The sequence below is a fragment of the Dipodomys spectabilis genome, unplaced genomic scaffold (assembly GCF_019054845.1).
Source record: "Dipodomys spectabilis isolate Male_0828 unplaced genomic scaffold, ASM1905484v1 ptg000048l, whole genome shotgun sequence".
Classification (NCBI taxonomy): domain Eukaryota; kingdom Metazoa; phylum Chordata; class Mammalia; order Rodentia; family Heteromyidae; genus Dipodomys; species Dipodomys spectabilis.
The window spans coordinates 3059681-3076925 of NW_024870725.1; the positions used below are offsets into that span (position 1 = coordinate 3059681).

General features: G+C 31.8%; 1 pseudogene; it reads right to left on the bottom strand.

Annotated features, from left to right (window-relative positions):
- Positions 1-562: 562 nt before the first annotated feature.
- Positions 563-17245, bottom strand: part of LOC122107196 — a 30251-nt pseudogene continuing 13568 nt past the window's right edge.

The following is a 17245-nucleotide window of genomic DNA, read 5'->3' on the forward strand; positions in this document are numbered from 1 at the left end:
TTTCTATGCAGAGCTGAAACTAAACCACCCCCTATATGCAACATTTTATCCCCCTTTTCTAATGATCTCATCTGAAGGTACACAAAAATCATTTTACTGTGTGACCATAAAAATATCAATTCTACTGCTGCCAGTATGGGAGCAATAATTGTTTTTATGACATTAGGTAAAATTACTTGTAAAAACTGTCACAATCTTAAAGTCACAATTCCAGAATCAGTATAGTAATGCCTAGAGCAGATAAAGAAAGTCCAAGGACATTATGGGCTTTGCTATACCAAACAAATGAAAAGCAGATTGATTTTAGACTGTAGGTCTATGCAAATAAATAAGTCACAAAAATCCCATACATTTTTCTCTGTGTATGCTTAATTTCTTACACAAAAAAACAAAAACATCCACTTCAAGAATAAACTCCTTAGAAATGTCCAAGAGATGATAATCAACTCCTAAGTTTTATGCACATTTTTTTCCTTCTTCAGTCAATTTCCAACATATTTAAACAGGAAAATCTTGTTAATGTGAGTATATGAGTCTCTTAAATGTTCTGAGCTCTGCAAGGTTACAAATATCCCATTATGTTTTTAGTTTTCCATCTGTTCCATGCCAGTTTCTTCTTTTTTTGAGCTGCTTGTGAATTTTCAGCTTCCTTTTTGGCTTCTACAAACTTGTAACAGGCAATTGCTTTGGCAATTTTTACACCAAGCTCATGAGTAACTAGCTGGTTGCTGAGTTCTTCAGCCTTCTCAACATCCCACTCCTCCACAGCCTGGTCTATCTTGTTTTCAAGACCTGACTTTTCAACTTTCCCACCCCCCCCCCCCCCCACAGGAGGTTCAAATCTATCATTGGCTCCAAAATACTGAGTAAGCTCCTTCCTCTGGGTTTCATTTGAGGACTGTTCACTATGAGATTCTTTGTTATTCTTTCTGGAGTGCTTTCTTTCTTCCTCTGAATCTTGAGACTGAACTTTTCTGCTTAGAATGATTTTCATACAGTTCTTGAAATTTATTATACATATTTATGGAAATGCCAGAAGGGCACTCTTCATATTCATTTGCCTGGATCTGGGGCTTCTGGGATATCTTTTGGAAAATCTGAGGCATCTGATTTACTACTGGTCCCATCCTCTTTAACTTCTAGTAAGTTAAATTTAGAGTTCTCAGGAAAAGCTTCACCTTCAGAATTTGACTCAATATCACTTTCATTTCCTTTCTTCCACCATTAAGTGGCTGCCTGACAGCCATCTCAGGCCCCCAACAACCTACATGAACATTCTTTTTTTTAAAAATGTTTTTTATTGTAAAAATAGTGTACAGAGGGGTTACAGTTACATGAGTAAGTTAATGAGTACATTTCCTATGGAGTATTGTTACTTCCTCCTTTGTTTATCACCTACCATTGCTTCCCGCCCCACCTCCCAACTCCTCCCTCCCCCCACAAGTTGTAAAGTTCATTTTCAAAATAGTGTCTAGTACATGTCATTGTTACAATAGGTAAACTTGTATCTTTATTTCAGCATTTTGTTATTTTCCTTCCCCTCCCCAAATTAGAAAAATGTATATACAAGATGCATACCATTCCTTATTCATTTCGTTTGGAGTAACTATTAAAATTAAAAAAAAAAGAGTACTCTAACATTGTTCTTCCTTATGAAAATTGTTTTGGCCATACAAGTGCCTTGTATTTTTGTGCAAATGACTCAGTTTTTCAATTTCTTTGATTAGATCCAGCTGGTAATTTGACAAAAATGTATTGAACCTGTAAATACATTTGCAAATATTGGCATTGTAATAATAACTTGTTCCAATAAATAAGTATGTAGTGCTTCCCCATACATTCAGATAATCTTTTTTTGCTGTGCTGAGCATAGTGTAGTGTTCCTATATTGCTCTAAAAGTTTTATACCTATATATTTTTTTCATATTTTGCAGTGTTAAGCATGGAACTCAGGGTTTCTAACATGCTAAATAAATGCTCTACCAGAAAGCTGAATCTTTAGCCCAATATTTTAGTAACTTGGATATTGTTATAAATAGAATTCTTCTTTAGTTTCTTTACGATTCTATCTGTGGATTATATTAGCTCCATTTTTCAGGTTTCTAATTTATTGCTAGCTTTGAGAAATTTATTATCATATAATGAATTTCCTTTTAGTAATTTTATTATAAGTAAGTATTCATATTATGTTGTCTGTTTTCCCAATAATAATATGGATTGTGTGCTGGATTGACCATATAGCCCTACACTAAATTCTACCTGATTAGTTTACATGATTCTTTTATATCTGGCAGATATTTGCAATTTTTATAGCATGGAGTTGTATCTGTAGTCATAAAAAATGTCAGTCTATATTTCCTTGGTTTTCTCTTGTTATATATTGAGTATTTGCATCATTCCTAAACTAATGCATACAAATTCAATCTAATGTGTTGATATTAGAAGTTGCTGTCTCAGGAGATCCTAAGGTCTCATTGTGTCACCCTAAATTTAATATAACAAATCATCATTTTCAATGCAATAGTATGAAGAGATTGAGTCTTTGAAACAGACTAAGGTATGATTTTGTAAGCCTTAAAAGCCCAAAGTGAGAAAGATACACTTTGTCTTGTTTTGAGTAACACTTGTTGAGAAAAGTAAGTTGGGAAGTGTTCCATCATTTTACATTTTTTGAAAGTTTATTAATATTCATCAACTGAGTCATTTGGGCCTATTTTTTGTTTGTATAATATATTGTAATTAATAACATTCTCTTTACTCATTAAATATTTTATCTGACTTTCCATTTATTCTTGAATATTTTTCTGTTACTCATATCTTTATACCAAACTTATTGATTCATCGTTATCTGCATTTTTAATGCAGCTGCTTGTTTTAGTCTTAATGTTCTTTTGAGTAACTTCCTTCTGTAATATTAAGGTTTAATATCACTCTATCTTTAAGTGCTGGTAATTCAAGATCACACCCTTCATCATTCTAGCTAGATTTTGCCAAGCTTGTTGACATTTCTAAAGAAACAGCTTTTAGTTTTTTTTGCTTATTGTAGAAGTTTTGATTACTAGTTTGAGCTAATTATTTTTCTTAGTGTAGGCAATAATAGTTATAAATTCCCTCACCCATAGATTAGACTATGAGCCTTAAAAAAGATACACTGCACTTCTAAGCATTATATTCAAATGGGAACTTATTCAGATATTAGCAATTTGAAGCCTAAGTATGTTAAGATATGTTCATTAGTATGTTAAGTCATTAGTCATATTTCACATATGCATGACTCTATTTTTCATTTTCATATAACATGCGTGTAATATGACACGTGCATATTTTGGAAACAGAAACATACATAAACGGATAATAATGTGAAACAACACAGAGAAAATACCATGTGGAAACAAATGAGTACAGTGATGCATTTGGAAGACAAGGAATATCAAGGATTGCCAGAAAACTGCCTGAAACCAATAAAAGGCAGCAAAGAATAACCCAGTAGTTTACAGTGTAAGCTCATATCTGACATATTCATTTCAGACTTTCAAGCTTCAGAACTCGGAGACAATACATTTCTATTGTTTAAAGAACTCAATTTATGTGTTTATTTGCATACTAAAAAACTAAGAAACTTTTGAGCACTGTATAATTTCTCCTCAAAAGTAAAACATACTATGATTTCATTTTCATTTATGTCCCTGAAATAAAGTCCTCAGATTTTATTGTTTAAACCTAGTAATACGTTGTTTAATTTTCAGGTATTTATGATTTTTTTTCAATTTTTTGTCTTGTATTATTTTAAATTTAAATCTGGGTAATATTTCAAGTATACATTGTGTACATTGGCATTGATATCTTATTTGGTTGTACATTTACTTATAAATTATTTAAAGTCACAGTCTTATAAACAAGTATATTTCACTTGGTGGATGGAAGAATTTATACATTCTAATATTTCCAATTAACATATGTTGTTGTTTAAGACTTCTGTTTATTCATCATTGTAGTTCTACATTTTATTAAGCTTGAGGAATACACTTGCAGCTTACTAACATATATCTTGCATAGCCTGTTTGAAACTTTGGGTTCAATATTCACCACAGTGAAACAAAAGCCAGGTCCAGAAAAACTAAGGGTGCATGTATTCTTTTATATGTGAATCATTCAAATACAAATTTCCTAGGTAAACACATACAAGGGCACTCCCCCAAACCCACCCCTATCCCTCACCCACACCCCCCCCCACACATATACACACACAACCAACCTGATTAAATTATAGTATACTTTTTGTACCTCTAGAAATATTTTGTCTTAAAGTCTATTTGGTCTGATATAAATGTAGGAACTGCTGCTGTCTTTTGGCTATTACTTGTATGACATACTTTATTTTTTTTACATCCTTTTATTTTTAACCTAGTTTTACTTGAATACAAAATTTGTCTTTCAAGATGTTTTATAAATATATCTGTATTTTTATTTTCCTATTAATCTATTAACCAGCATTTTCCTTTTAGTTGGAGTATTTAACCCATATATATTTTACATTATTACATGTTCAGGTTAACGTGTATATTTGCTATTGATTTTTAAGTCATATAATTTTTTCTCCTTCATTGCTAATTTCATTTACCTTAAGTCAATATTATTAAATATGCATAAATGCTCTCATTTTCTTTGCTATATTTTTTAATTATTTTCTTTGTAGTTTCCTTCAATATTGTAATAAAAATTTAACATGACATTCTGATTTTACATTGTTATCTAAAATTTTGGCTCAATAGTGACTTAATTTCTTTTTGCCAGTCCTGGGGGTTGAACTCAGAACCTGCAATCTGTCCCTGAGCCTCTCTGTGCTCAAGGCCAGTGCTCTATCCTTTGAGCCACAGCACCACTTCCAGTTTTTATTGTTTATGTGGTATTGAGGAATCGAGCCCAGGGCTACATGATTGCTAGGCAGACACTCTACGACTGAGCCACATTTCCATCCCAATAATAACTCAATTTTATTAATATATAGCAATTTGGATCATAGATAACTTTTTAATTATATAAGTCATGTGATTATACATTGTGTACATTGGCATCGTTATCTTATTTTGTTGTATGTTTGCTATTAAATTATTTAAAGGGATAGTTTTATAAGCAAATATATATTTATGCCATATTTTATATTAATTTCAATGTTTGTATTATGTGTTTATATTTCTTCATGTGAATCTGAAGATATTCTTTTAGTATATCTTAAGGGAATTTTTATAGTGATGAATTCTTTCTTTTCACTTTTCTGGGAAAATAATGAATTTATCAATCATTTTTGAAGGATATCTTTCAGAACCAAAAAGTTCTTTATTGGCTATTTTCTTTTGCTCTTGCAATATGCTTTCCCAATCCTTTCTAGTCCTCAGATTTTCTGATTATTTTGTTAATGTTGTTGAGAGTGCATTTTATTTGCTGAACTATTTCGCTTGTTACTTTGATGATTTCTTATTTTTCTTTCAATTGCTTGATTTGAGCCAAAGAATAATTGTCTATGTACTTATCTCATTTGCAATGTTTGAAGGTTCTTGCTTATATGTAATAATTAGTTACATATTTAATCAAACTAAAATATTGTTCATTTGTTTAAATAAAATTTTAAACTTTAAATTTTTAATAAAAATTAAGGTTAAATGTTCTATATTTCATTTTTAAATCTTCTATTGTACACATTCATATACACAACGGTCTCCCATGGGTCTCTGAGGTCTGTTCAGTTTTTTTTATAGTTTTTTTTTTCTTAGACTGGATGATATCAGTGGGTCTATTTATGCTAGTTCTTTGTCAGCTCAAATCTCTGCTCATTTTCCTCAAAAAAAGCTCCATTCAAATTTCTATAAATTTCAACTCCTAGAATTCTATGTAACATGTAAATATTCTAAATTAATATTTTACTAAAATATAAAATACAATTTAGATTAATTTCAATACTGCTGACTGAAAGTTCCATGACAAAGAAAATTACTAGAAACAGAGGAATTGGCCTAAAATTTAATGAAGTCTACTAGAAACTACAAAAAAGTAGCAAATATATTTTCCAGTAAAATGCATAATTACCAAAACAAAAAAAAGTTACGGTGATATTTATACATATTTCCATGGCTTTTAATCAGCATATCTAATTTCTTATATTTGTAAATACATGGAACAATAACTTATTTGAATTATCATATCTATTTCTTCAACTCTTGTTTGGATTCCCTTCACTTGTGTATTGGTCTAGACTTTGCTTTCGAAAAGAAGTAGTAAAAATGCTATATTCAGTTTACCTTTTAAGGATGAACTCACACCTAAACTGAAAATGGTGGCTTTGATTGTTTATTGTAAGCAGAAAACTTTGCTCTTAATTATGATATCATTATTATATTTGAAAGTACTTAACCAAAATTTAAATACTTTTAAGTTTATGTAAATTTATCTATAATTTTTCCTTCAAGTTTTTTGCTTTGTCTTTTATAAAAAATTCTCACCAGATTCTGGTGGCTAATAACTGTAATCCTATCTATTCAGGAAGATGAGATCTGAGGCCTGTGGTTCAAAATCAGCATGGGTAGGAAAGTCCATGATACTATTATTATCAATTAACCACCAGAAAACTGGAAGTGGTGCTGTAGCTGAAAGTGGTAGAGTACTAGCTATTGAAAGTGATAAAAGTTGAACCACCACTGTCAAATTTCAATGGAAACAATTACTTGAAATGCATGGGGTAGGGTCAAGTGGAAACTGGTAAGAGGAGAATGGAGTCAAGAATTCAGTGAGCATTCTACAAAATTAAGAAGAGTGAGGAAAGTGGTGAGTAAGGGGGGGATTTGTGAGAATGTTGAAAAAGGTGACATTTTTCAAAATGCATTGAATTCATAAACTGCTTTTTAAATTGGTAACATTTTACAGTTACTTTCCACTGATTAGAAATCAAATAAGAATTACATAAATTATAATAAAAATGTAAAACAGTTCAGATAATCCCTTTCTATTACACCATGCTACCCCAGTCTTTCTTACCTATATGTACCATTTGGTATGTTTTTTCCATATGTTTTTTGCCAGTTTCAGAAGTTTCAGTCCTGTAGCAAGTGAAAAAATGTTATACCAGAAGGGGGAACTGCCCCCAATGACGCCTACTCCCTCCAACTGGGCTCCATTTCTTAACCATACAATCAGCTATGCTTTAACAAAGAGATTCATGCAGTCATAAAGTTAGAGAACACATAAGCCAATTATGTGTCAACAGTAGCATTTGGTATTATACCTTTAATTCATAAGTATTTTTAAAAGCCACTTCATAAAATCCATAATATTGAGTTTTTCAAATTGCATGTTAATACATCATATCTTGAACTGGAAATGATACTTTAAATTTAAACGCGTTTGAGTATCCTTAAGAAATTTGCCCCTATAGTTTTCTTGAATAAGGATGCTCATTTGTGTAGATGAACAAACCAATAATGATGCACATATGTAAAGGATATATTTAATTATTTTTTATTGGACAAAGGTAAAGTCAACCAAATCAGATGTACATATAGCTATCAAAGCACAGAAAAAGAGAGTGTAAACTTGCTCAAACACTTTGGAAAGTAGTATGGAGGTTCCTCAAAAGACTCCACATAGAGCTCCCCTATGACCCAGCAATCCCACTTTTGGCATTTACCCAAATGATCAAAAAAACAAGACCATACTAGAGCTACCAGCACAACTATGTTTATTGCAGCATTATTTACCACAGCTAAGATAAAGAACCAACCCAGATGCCTAGAACCAACTCAGATGATTCTCAGTAATTGAATGGATCAAGAAAATGTAATATTTTACATATATATATGTATATGAATTCTATGCATCCATCAGAAAGAATGGCATCACCCCATTTGTTAGGAAATGGAAAGACTTGAAAAAATTTATATTAAATGAAGTAAGCCTGGCTCAAAGAAACATAGGTCCCATGGTTTCCCTTATTTGCAATAACTAGTATATGGCTGGGACAAGCAGAAAAGGTCAGATAAGTTGATGTTAAGCAAAACGAACCCCAAGATAGGGACACAAGTGGTTTTTTCTTCCTTGCTATTCTTCCTAACATATTTATAAGGTACCGTGTGATTTTTTTTGTTGCTTTGTATGTCCCTCCCCCAAGGTATAACCCCTGTTTTCATTGTATTTGATGTTGGTATAATTTGGCGAGGGGAAGGGAAAAAACAAATTGTTTAAATAGAGATATAGGTTGACCCATTGCAACAATGAGATGCACAAGATGCTATGTTGAAAAACAAACTTTACAATTTAGGTGGGGGGTAGTGAGAGGGGGAAGTGTAGTTGAGGAGGTTGGAGGGAAGGGATGGTAGGGGAAAAACCATAGAGGAGGCAACAATGCTTGATAAGAAATGCACTCATTATCTTGCTCATGTAACTGTGACCCCCTCTGTGCAGTATTTTCACAATAAAAACTTAAAGAAAAAAAAGAAAATGTCTGAGAGTTAAAATATCTGTCTAATGAACTGACACTGATTATTTCTAAAAGTTTTCTGTGAAATATCCTAGCTATTTTATAACCAGTATTACTTCGACTTGTTAATATTATGTAAGTTTTAATGTAGAGTAATAAGAACTGTTGTATAAAACAAGGTCATAAAATTTATACCAGAGGGGAAAATGGAATATATCATTTAAAAAGAAAATAAGACTCCTTTGATATGAATGTTTTTTGAAAGAGATGTCATTGTTTCAAATGATTTATTTTATTTCCAACTTTAACAGAAATGACTTAAATTGAATTATTTCAAACATCTGATGCAAATGAGATTCAACTCCTTGAGCAATAATTTCTGAATACATCACTAGCTATACTGAAAATGGTATTGAAATATTTCACAGCCTTTGCAATGTCTAAAACGTTGGTGCTAAAATAAAATCATGTGCTCATATTTTATGTTTGTTGAAGCGATTGCCATTTATGTCTTTTTTGTTGTTCATTTCTTAAATATAATATGCAAATAGTTTGAAAAAGTCACTGATTATGGTGTGTTCATTATATGTATGGCAATTTTCAAGTTGTAAGTGTATCATTTCCTTTAATTTTAAGTAGCATGCCTAGGCCACATAATAAATGATATTCACAGACTTTTAGTTCCAGTTTGTGTCACTCCTAAGCTAATATTCTGCTGAGAAAACATGGAAAAATATACTAGTTGATGGTCAATGTGATCTTCCTCCTTCAGAAATGTCACATTACTATATGCAGATTATCCTAATAAAATTGACAGAAATTTAACTTGAATTTCTCCAATATTCTCCACTACTATTCATGTGGATTACTAAGAATTGATGGAAGACTTTTTAAAAAGTATGCTAAGAACGTAGAGAGAAATTGCTTTTATGAAACTGAACAAAAATCAATACCTTAGTAAGAAAGAGAATAGTATTTGAATAGTGGTGTATGGGCCTTATATAAATGAAGGACATTTGACAATTTCTTCAACACTTTTTAGCTTTGTCCTTAGCAACTGTCAAACTATCTTTATACAAAGGGATGAACTACTGCTATTTCTGTTACACAGACCCTTCACTGAATGAATAGAAATACTAATAAGAGTTGCATATTCATATCACAAAATAATGTATGAAATTATTACCATATGGATTAGAAAGAATAAATCTCAGGGAAAAAAAGACATTATAGCTGATGTCCATCAAACAAAGTAAGAGGATCAAGGGAGTTGATTTAATGTTAATTTAAGAGTAGCACATATGTCAGTCTCTTCTGTGTTTAACCTTTTCCTTTTAATTTGTTAGAGGATGTATATCTCTTGATGTCAAATCATTGAAATGTGGAATATAGTTACAAATTTGTAAAAATATTCCTAAATCATAAAATATTAAATTAGTATGGAAGTTGATTAAAAATTATGAGAGATTACCGGGTGCTGGTGGCTCACGCCTGTAATCCTCGCTACTCAGGAGGCTGATATCTGAGGACTGCGGTTCAAAGCTAACCCAGGCAAAAAGAACCAATTAACTACCAGAAAATTGGAAGTGGTACTATGGCTTAAGTGGTAGAGCGCTAGCCTTGAGCTGAAGAGTTTAGGGGCAGCACCTAGGCCCAGAGTTCAAGCACCATGACTGATAAAAAAAAAAATGAGAAATGCAAACCAGTTAAGATTTTTAAATGTTTGTTTTTGTAGGAGTTGGTCTACTAGTTCTAGGGTTGAATTAAATCCTTATTTGGAGTGCCTTGTATTTTTTTTAAGTTGCCTTCTCTGTGTTCACCCGTTATAAAAGCTTTTCTGTGTTCATTCTGCCTTGTTTCTTTGCAAAAATGCTCCTCATTCTTTAAGATCTGTTTCAAATGTCATTTCATTCAAGAAGGTTCCTTTGAGCTTTCTCAATTGGAAGTGATCGGTCTTTCTTTTGTATTTCTGTAACACTTAAATCCCCCTTTCAGTGTCAAAAACTTTGGAAATCAGACTATCATATGTTAAAGTTCAGGAAATGGATTTTAAAAAATGCTACTTAAGCTATATGTTCCATGATGTGGGGTTGTTGGAGTATCATCTTTTACTTAAACAAAAGTCTTAATTATTTTAACTGGTCTATATATTCTGGAATTGAACTCAGTCTCATGGCCTCTGCTGACAACTTACCATTGTACTGTCATCTGCTTTAACACACCATTGGCATTCTATAGAGTATTTTATGCACATTTAACATTTGTAAATAATGAAGCCTATGAAGGTTTCCTTTGGTCTGTTATCTATTATCTTTCACTTCATTTTATTTCAATAGATATACTATCAGGTTTTAGCAAAACATAAGGTTGTCTGTCTTGAGACTACATATGCAGACTTTCCTAGTAGCTTGATATGGTTATATGACTGATATTTTATCCGTGTTAAGTGATCCAAAATGATGTGTTCACTGCTGTGTCACTTTCTTAAAAGAAAACTCCTTACTAACACACCACAGCTCTCCTTTTTTGTTATTACTTATTAATTATGCAAATAAAGTGTTTGATTGTGACAGTTCTATACATATATACATTTTACTTTTTTTCATATTCACCTTGTCTATTACCATTTCTTAAAACATTTCCCTCTCTTTTCCCTATTCCAATCCTCTCCTTTGCTTATAATACCCCCTTCCCCTCTAGATTTCACATATGAGAGAAAACATTGAATACTTGTCTTTGTAATAGTGGGTTAGTCCCCTTTAGTTCCATCTACTTTTCTGTGAAGGACACAATTTCATTTTCCTTTATTTCTAAAAAATGTACCATTTTATAGATTGATAGGCACCTAGGCTGATTAGATATCTTGGCTATTATTGTGAATATTGCAGCAGTAAACATGAATGTACAGGTACCTCTATGATATACTATTTTATATTCCTTCAGGTAATTACCCAGGAGTAAAGTAGGATGGCTGCATTATTTGGAAGTTGCGCTTCTAGATTTTTATTGTTTTTTTTTTCTTTTGCAAAAACTCCATAGTGAATGAAATACTTTACATTCCTATCAGCATGGAATTAGTCTCCATCCCTACCTCTGCAACTCCTTGCATATATTTCTTCTTGTTTGTGTTTTTGGTGACAGCAATTTTGAGCATTGTGAGGTAGAATCTAAATCTAGATTTGAGTAGCATTTTTCTTCTCAGTCCTCTTTTATTATGTCCAGCTGGTTAGCAAGGCCTCAAATTCTGCAGACAAAGAAAATACTTGGGATATGTAGTGCCAAAAATAGAATGTCTCTCTCTATATGTATATATATATATATATATACATATATATATATATATATAATATTATAGATCAAAGAGGCTTGTCTTCTGTGCCTATGAAGATGTCAGAAAAATAAATTTCTATGTTTTATTTTTGCATGCTTTTCACCATAATAACAGAATAGTTTGAGATAAACAATAATCACCTTTGCAATTTTTCTTTCCACACTTTCAGTTACACTCAGCCAATCACAGTCTAAAGTTGTTAAATTGAAAACTGAAGAAATAATTCATAAGTTTTAAGTTGTATGCTATTTTAAGTACCAAAGTGAAACCTCACACCTCTCTATTTCCTCTATCTGAGGATGTGAATCCTCCCTTGGTCCTGCATACCTACAACATGCATAATTGTTTAGTTGTCTCTCAGTAGTTATCTTCTTGTTTATTAAACAAATTGTCACACTATCCCAATGCTGTGTTAAAGTAACTTTTTGAATTTTTTATATAAGATTATTATATAAACAGAGTAAGTACCAAGCTATTAAATATGGAAGGATAGATTAACTCTAGCACTATATGGCTGACTTGCAGGACCTGTAAAGGAAGAGACTACAACCCATGGATCCTAAAGAATACAAAGTTTTCTATTATCAGAACCACTTGTGTTCCATTTTCATAATTTTGTATAGAAATTTCCAGAAGTGAAGTTTAGAATTCTTCCTTTGAATAAGTTTTTTAAATAATTTGCAGTACTCCTATGGTTACATGAATAGATTTGGTCAAGGCATAACTTCCTCTGAAACATCTGTGCCTGGGTGCTGTCCCTGAGCTAAGCTTAAGGCTAGCACTGTCCATCTGACCCACAATGTCACTTCTGGTTTTCTAGTAGTTAATTGGAGATAAGAGTCTCACGGAGTTTCCTGCTCGGGCTGGCTTTAAACCGAGATCCTCAGATCTCAGCCTCCTGAGTAGCTAGAGTTAAAGGCTTGAGCCACCAGTGCCCAGTGGCTCATCTTGAAACATCTAGCAATCCTGTTTACACCTTAATGTACTAAACATAAAGGTAATTATATTCCCCTCAAAATTAGCTATGTAGACTATATGTATCTTCACCCACATCATCTTAAAAGTGTTGAAGTCTGTTTAAAGAAAGATATTCAAATCCAAAATACCAGGGATTTGGGGTGTTACTTGATGGAAAAGCATGTGTTTAGCATTTTAATGTCGATGAGTTCAATACTCAGCACCACATAAATAACAATTGTTTTAGAAAAACGTGTAACATTCTGACACTCAACTTAAGCACTTCTACCCATTCTAATCCTCTGAAAAGTCATATTAACAACTGCTATCTTGTTTTAGAGTATATATGGGGATACACCAAACAATTACTCAATATATTAAAGTCCTGAACTTAGCTTAGTGTATTAGGCAGAGTTTCATGGCTCTGATTAACCTAGAATATATCTTATTCTCAGCTTTAGATGATTGTGATCTTTATTATGAGCATTTCTATTGAGGAGCAGTGTATTAAGAAAGAATTCGAGTCAGACAAAGACAGAAATAGTGAGAGAATCTGATTACATCCCTGCAGTGCTTGTAGAAAGAATATCTTGATCTGCACTCCAAAGTGAATAGGTTTTCAGCATAGCATTTTATTTTCTGAAAATGATGAAACTTTGCAATACATCTCAAAAGCATTTCTCAATGAAAAAGAACAAATAATTTTTAAGTGGGAGAAATCTAAGGCTTGACTCTGGGACGCCCATTTGTCACTTTTTTAAAGAAAGAGTTCTTTTTGTTGAATTATTTTCCTCTCTTATGTAGTTAATCAATTTTCAATTTAACATGCCCTTGAATCTTATTAGACAAGGGAAAGGGATAACTGGTTTGTAGTTTGTTGTTCTTGAAACTTAAGTTGTAGTTCCTTTGGATAATTTCCATTTCTTGATGTCTTTTTAGGTTACGAAAGTATCATCATTATTATTTCAAGCACATAACAAATATAGCATCTATACAAATGTCAAACTGCATTAATTTCTAAATGTATATTACACAATTATTTGTGACCCAAGAGATTTCAAATATTTTTGGTAATGATCACTCATAGTCATTAAACATTTTCTGTATGACTGGTACAATCCAGATTATTTTACATATATTATCATATATTGTCTTTATTTTTCAAGATGCTGTTAAAGAAAGAATAGTAAAAGTTACTGATGTATCAAGGTCAAAGATCTATACAGAGAGAGAGAATTTGAGCTACAAACCATGGTGCTTTTTATATTATCCATAGAGGACAAAAATACTGGACAGCACAAATAGCCTTGACCTTTATATTGACTTGTAGTAGTCATTTTCCTGAAGAGACAAGATATAACCCAAATTCATGGTTATGCATAATTACTTAAGATAATTCATATAGTATGATTTCAGCAAGTATAAAGGAATGCTTCTTACTAAATCCTCTCTCTTTTATAATTATTTTCAAGAAACTTGAGTATCTCAAGTTCTATAATTTAATGTACAAGCTTTATTTAAGGGAAATAACAAAATTGGAAACAATAACTATTAGGTCAATGCTGTCCAAAATATTTTGTATACTGATGTATTTAATTTTCACAAGACCACTTTAATAGATATTTTATTAGAGCTACTTAAAATAAAGAAGGAAGAATTAAGGTTATAAAGTTTACCCTATGATTTTTCTTATCCTAAAAAGTAAGATTTGAATGTAGAATTGTGTGATTCAAAAGAATTTATTCTTTGAACTACATCAATCATTGTCCTAGTTATAATAAAAGTTATAATAAAAATTCTTCTAGTGGAAGAGGGATAAAGGGATAAAGTGATATGAGGAGGAAAGACCAGAAATATATACAAGAAATGTCAATAACCATGTTTGAAAATTTCCTGTTTTCTCCACTGATTTTAAATACTTTTCTATACATTCTAAAGTTTTCACAATGAATTGATATTTCATGTTATAAAAAATACAAGTTTTCATCCTGTATTTTATAGTGTTATTAGCCATTTTGATGCATAAAGAATAAGACTTTTGACAAAATGCAGCAGTTTTCAGTTACCTTCCATGAAGTTTTAAATTGTACACATGAGCTGCTCCATTAAAAGGCCAAAAAATTTTAATATATATACTAAAAATTAAGAAAAGTGAGGGAAAGGGCGGGATGGGAAGGGTGGTGAGAATGTTGAATAGGGGTACACTGATCAAGATGTACTGTATACATAAACTGCTTTATTGAATGGTAACTCCTTTGGACAACTACTTAAAGATAATAAAAAATATTCAAAAATATTCTATAAATGGAATTGAAAGGCTAAGAAAGAAGGGCAAGTGAGAGGGCCTTAGGGTTCAATCTATTTTTTCTTGTAAAAAAAAACCCTTAGAATTAGTAATTATATTTATGTTGGAACATATAAAATATTTTAGATAAATAAAACAGTTCAGCTACATTCAAAAGATATAAAATAATAGGATTTTTAATCTTGGTATTGCAATAATAAACTCACGGAAATGAATGTCCTCAGGGCTGGAGGCAGGACTCAGCAATACAGTGGCAGCCTATTAAGTGTGAGTCTCTGAGTTCAAAACCCAGCATCATGAAATAATACTAAAAATTTTAGAAAAGTATGTCCTTACCTTAGTAGCTTCATATATATATATATATATATATATATATATATATATATATATATTATATAATATATACATAGTATATGGATTATATATTATACATATGGAGTGTCATTCAACCATATAAAAGAAATAAACTATGAAATTTGCAGAAAAATATGTGGAACTAGAAATCATTATATTGACCAACATAAGCCACATTCAGCAATTTAAATACTACATGCTTTTTCATATGTAAAATCTACACTTGAAATAAAATATGGCTTGTAAGTAAAAGGAAGATTCTTTATGGGAGCAGTGGAAGAGGTGAAAGGAGAAGGTGCTGGAGGATAAAGTAAATTCTATGCTTGCATGAAAAAGGAGTAATAAAATTCATTAAAATTATAAAAATGGGTGAATAATAGAGAAATGGAGTGAATTTGATCAAAGCAGGTATACTTATGTATGGTACATCATCAGGAAATTTCCTCTACTAACCAAGAAATTAGTGAGTGCTAATGCTGCTAATTTGTGTTCCAAACCTTGAAACCTCTTTCCTAAAAACAAATGACTTTTTGTTAACTTCTCCTTTTCCAAATAAAAGAGAAGGGTATCCCCCAAAATCTTTAGATATATCACCAAGAAAATTTGGAATCTAGATTGAGAACCTTAATTATTATAATTTTTTTGTGTATCTTGGGACTTAAAACCAAAGACTGTGTGCTATCCTTGAGCGTTTTTTGCTCAAGGCTAACACTCCACCACTTTGAGCCAGAGCTCCATGTCCACTATTATCATTTGTACTGATTATTAATTTTTATCTCTTCTCTATATTTTCTATTTTATTTTCTATATTTTAGCATTTAATAGTAAGTCTCAGAATAAAAGTCTGGCATACTTCTTTCCCAGGATAGCAAGAAAAGAAAGATGCTCAATAAAATACAATGCACTTACATATGATATGAAAATAAGGAAAGCGAAAGGACAGAGTAGAAGGTAAAGAGAGGGGGAAACAAACCTGGGTAAGTGTCTGAACCTTATAGAAATGATGGAAAGAATAGACTTGCATTGGTCCGATTTCGTAGGGTTCTTATAGAAACCTCAACTTTTCTTTATCATTTTTTTTTTTTTTTGTCGGTCGTGGGGCTTGAACTCTGGGCCTGGGCGCTGTCCCTCAGCTCTTCAGCTCAAGGCGAGCGCTCTACCACTTGAGCTACAGCGCCACTTCCAGAAACCTCAACTTTTCTCATAGTTTCTGCTTCTTAAAAGTTTATTTTTAGAAGCCAATGAAGGGGTTTCATCAACCACTTCCTGTCTAATGTACAGTTGCATTTCAGTCAATATGTGAGAGTTACTGAATATATCACAGAATTTTTATTTGTTTTGTTTCAAATCATGTAACTATAGAGTGAAGAATTTTAACACCAATATCCATTTAGAAAAGCACGGGTCCTCAAAAGATAACTTGTTAGAAAAAGGGAATAGCTTCATTAAAATAAAGGCAGTAGTTTAGTGGAATTACCATCGTCATAGTCAATCATTTTGTCCTTTTTTTCTCATTAGGTAAAAGGTGAATTTGAAGTTTGTAACAAGTAAGGAACAGCCAAGCTTCATTCTGATCACTTGATATTGTATTGTGCATCTCTATCTAAATAGATGTATGTACAAAAAAGGTAAAGCTAAAAGTACTACCATACTGAATCTTATAAACACATGGCTGAAAAATTTGAAACTCATGCAAATATGCAAACACAGTATGTTTTTAAGAATAGGAGAAAATATATTTAACACCAGAAATAACACAAGACGTCATTAAACATTTTGTCTCTAACAGTATTTGTCATGTTTTTCTATTCTCCCTCCGTACTCCTTCTAT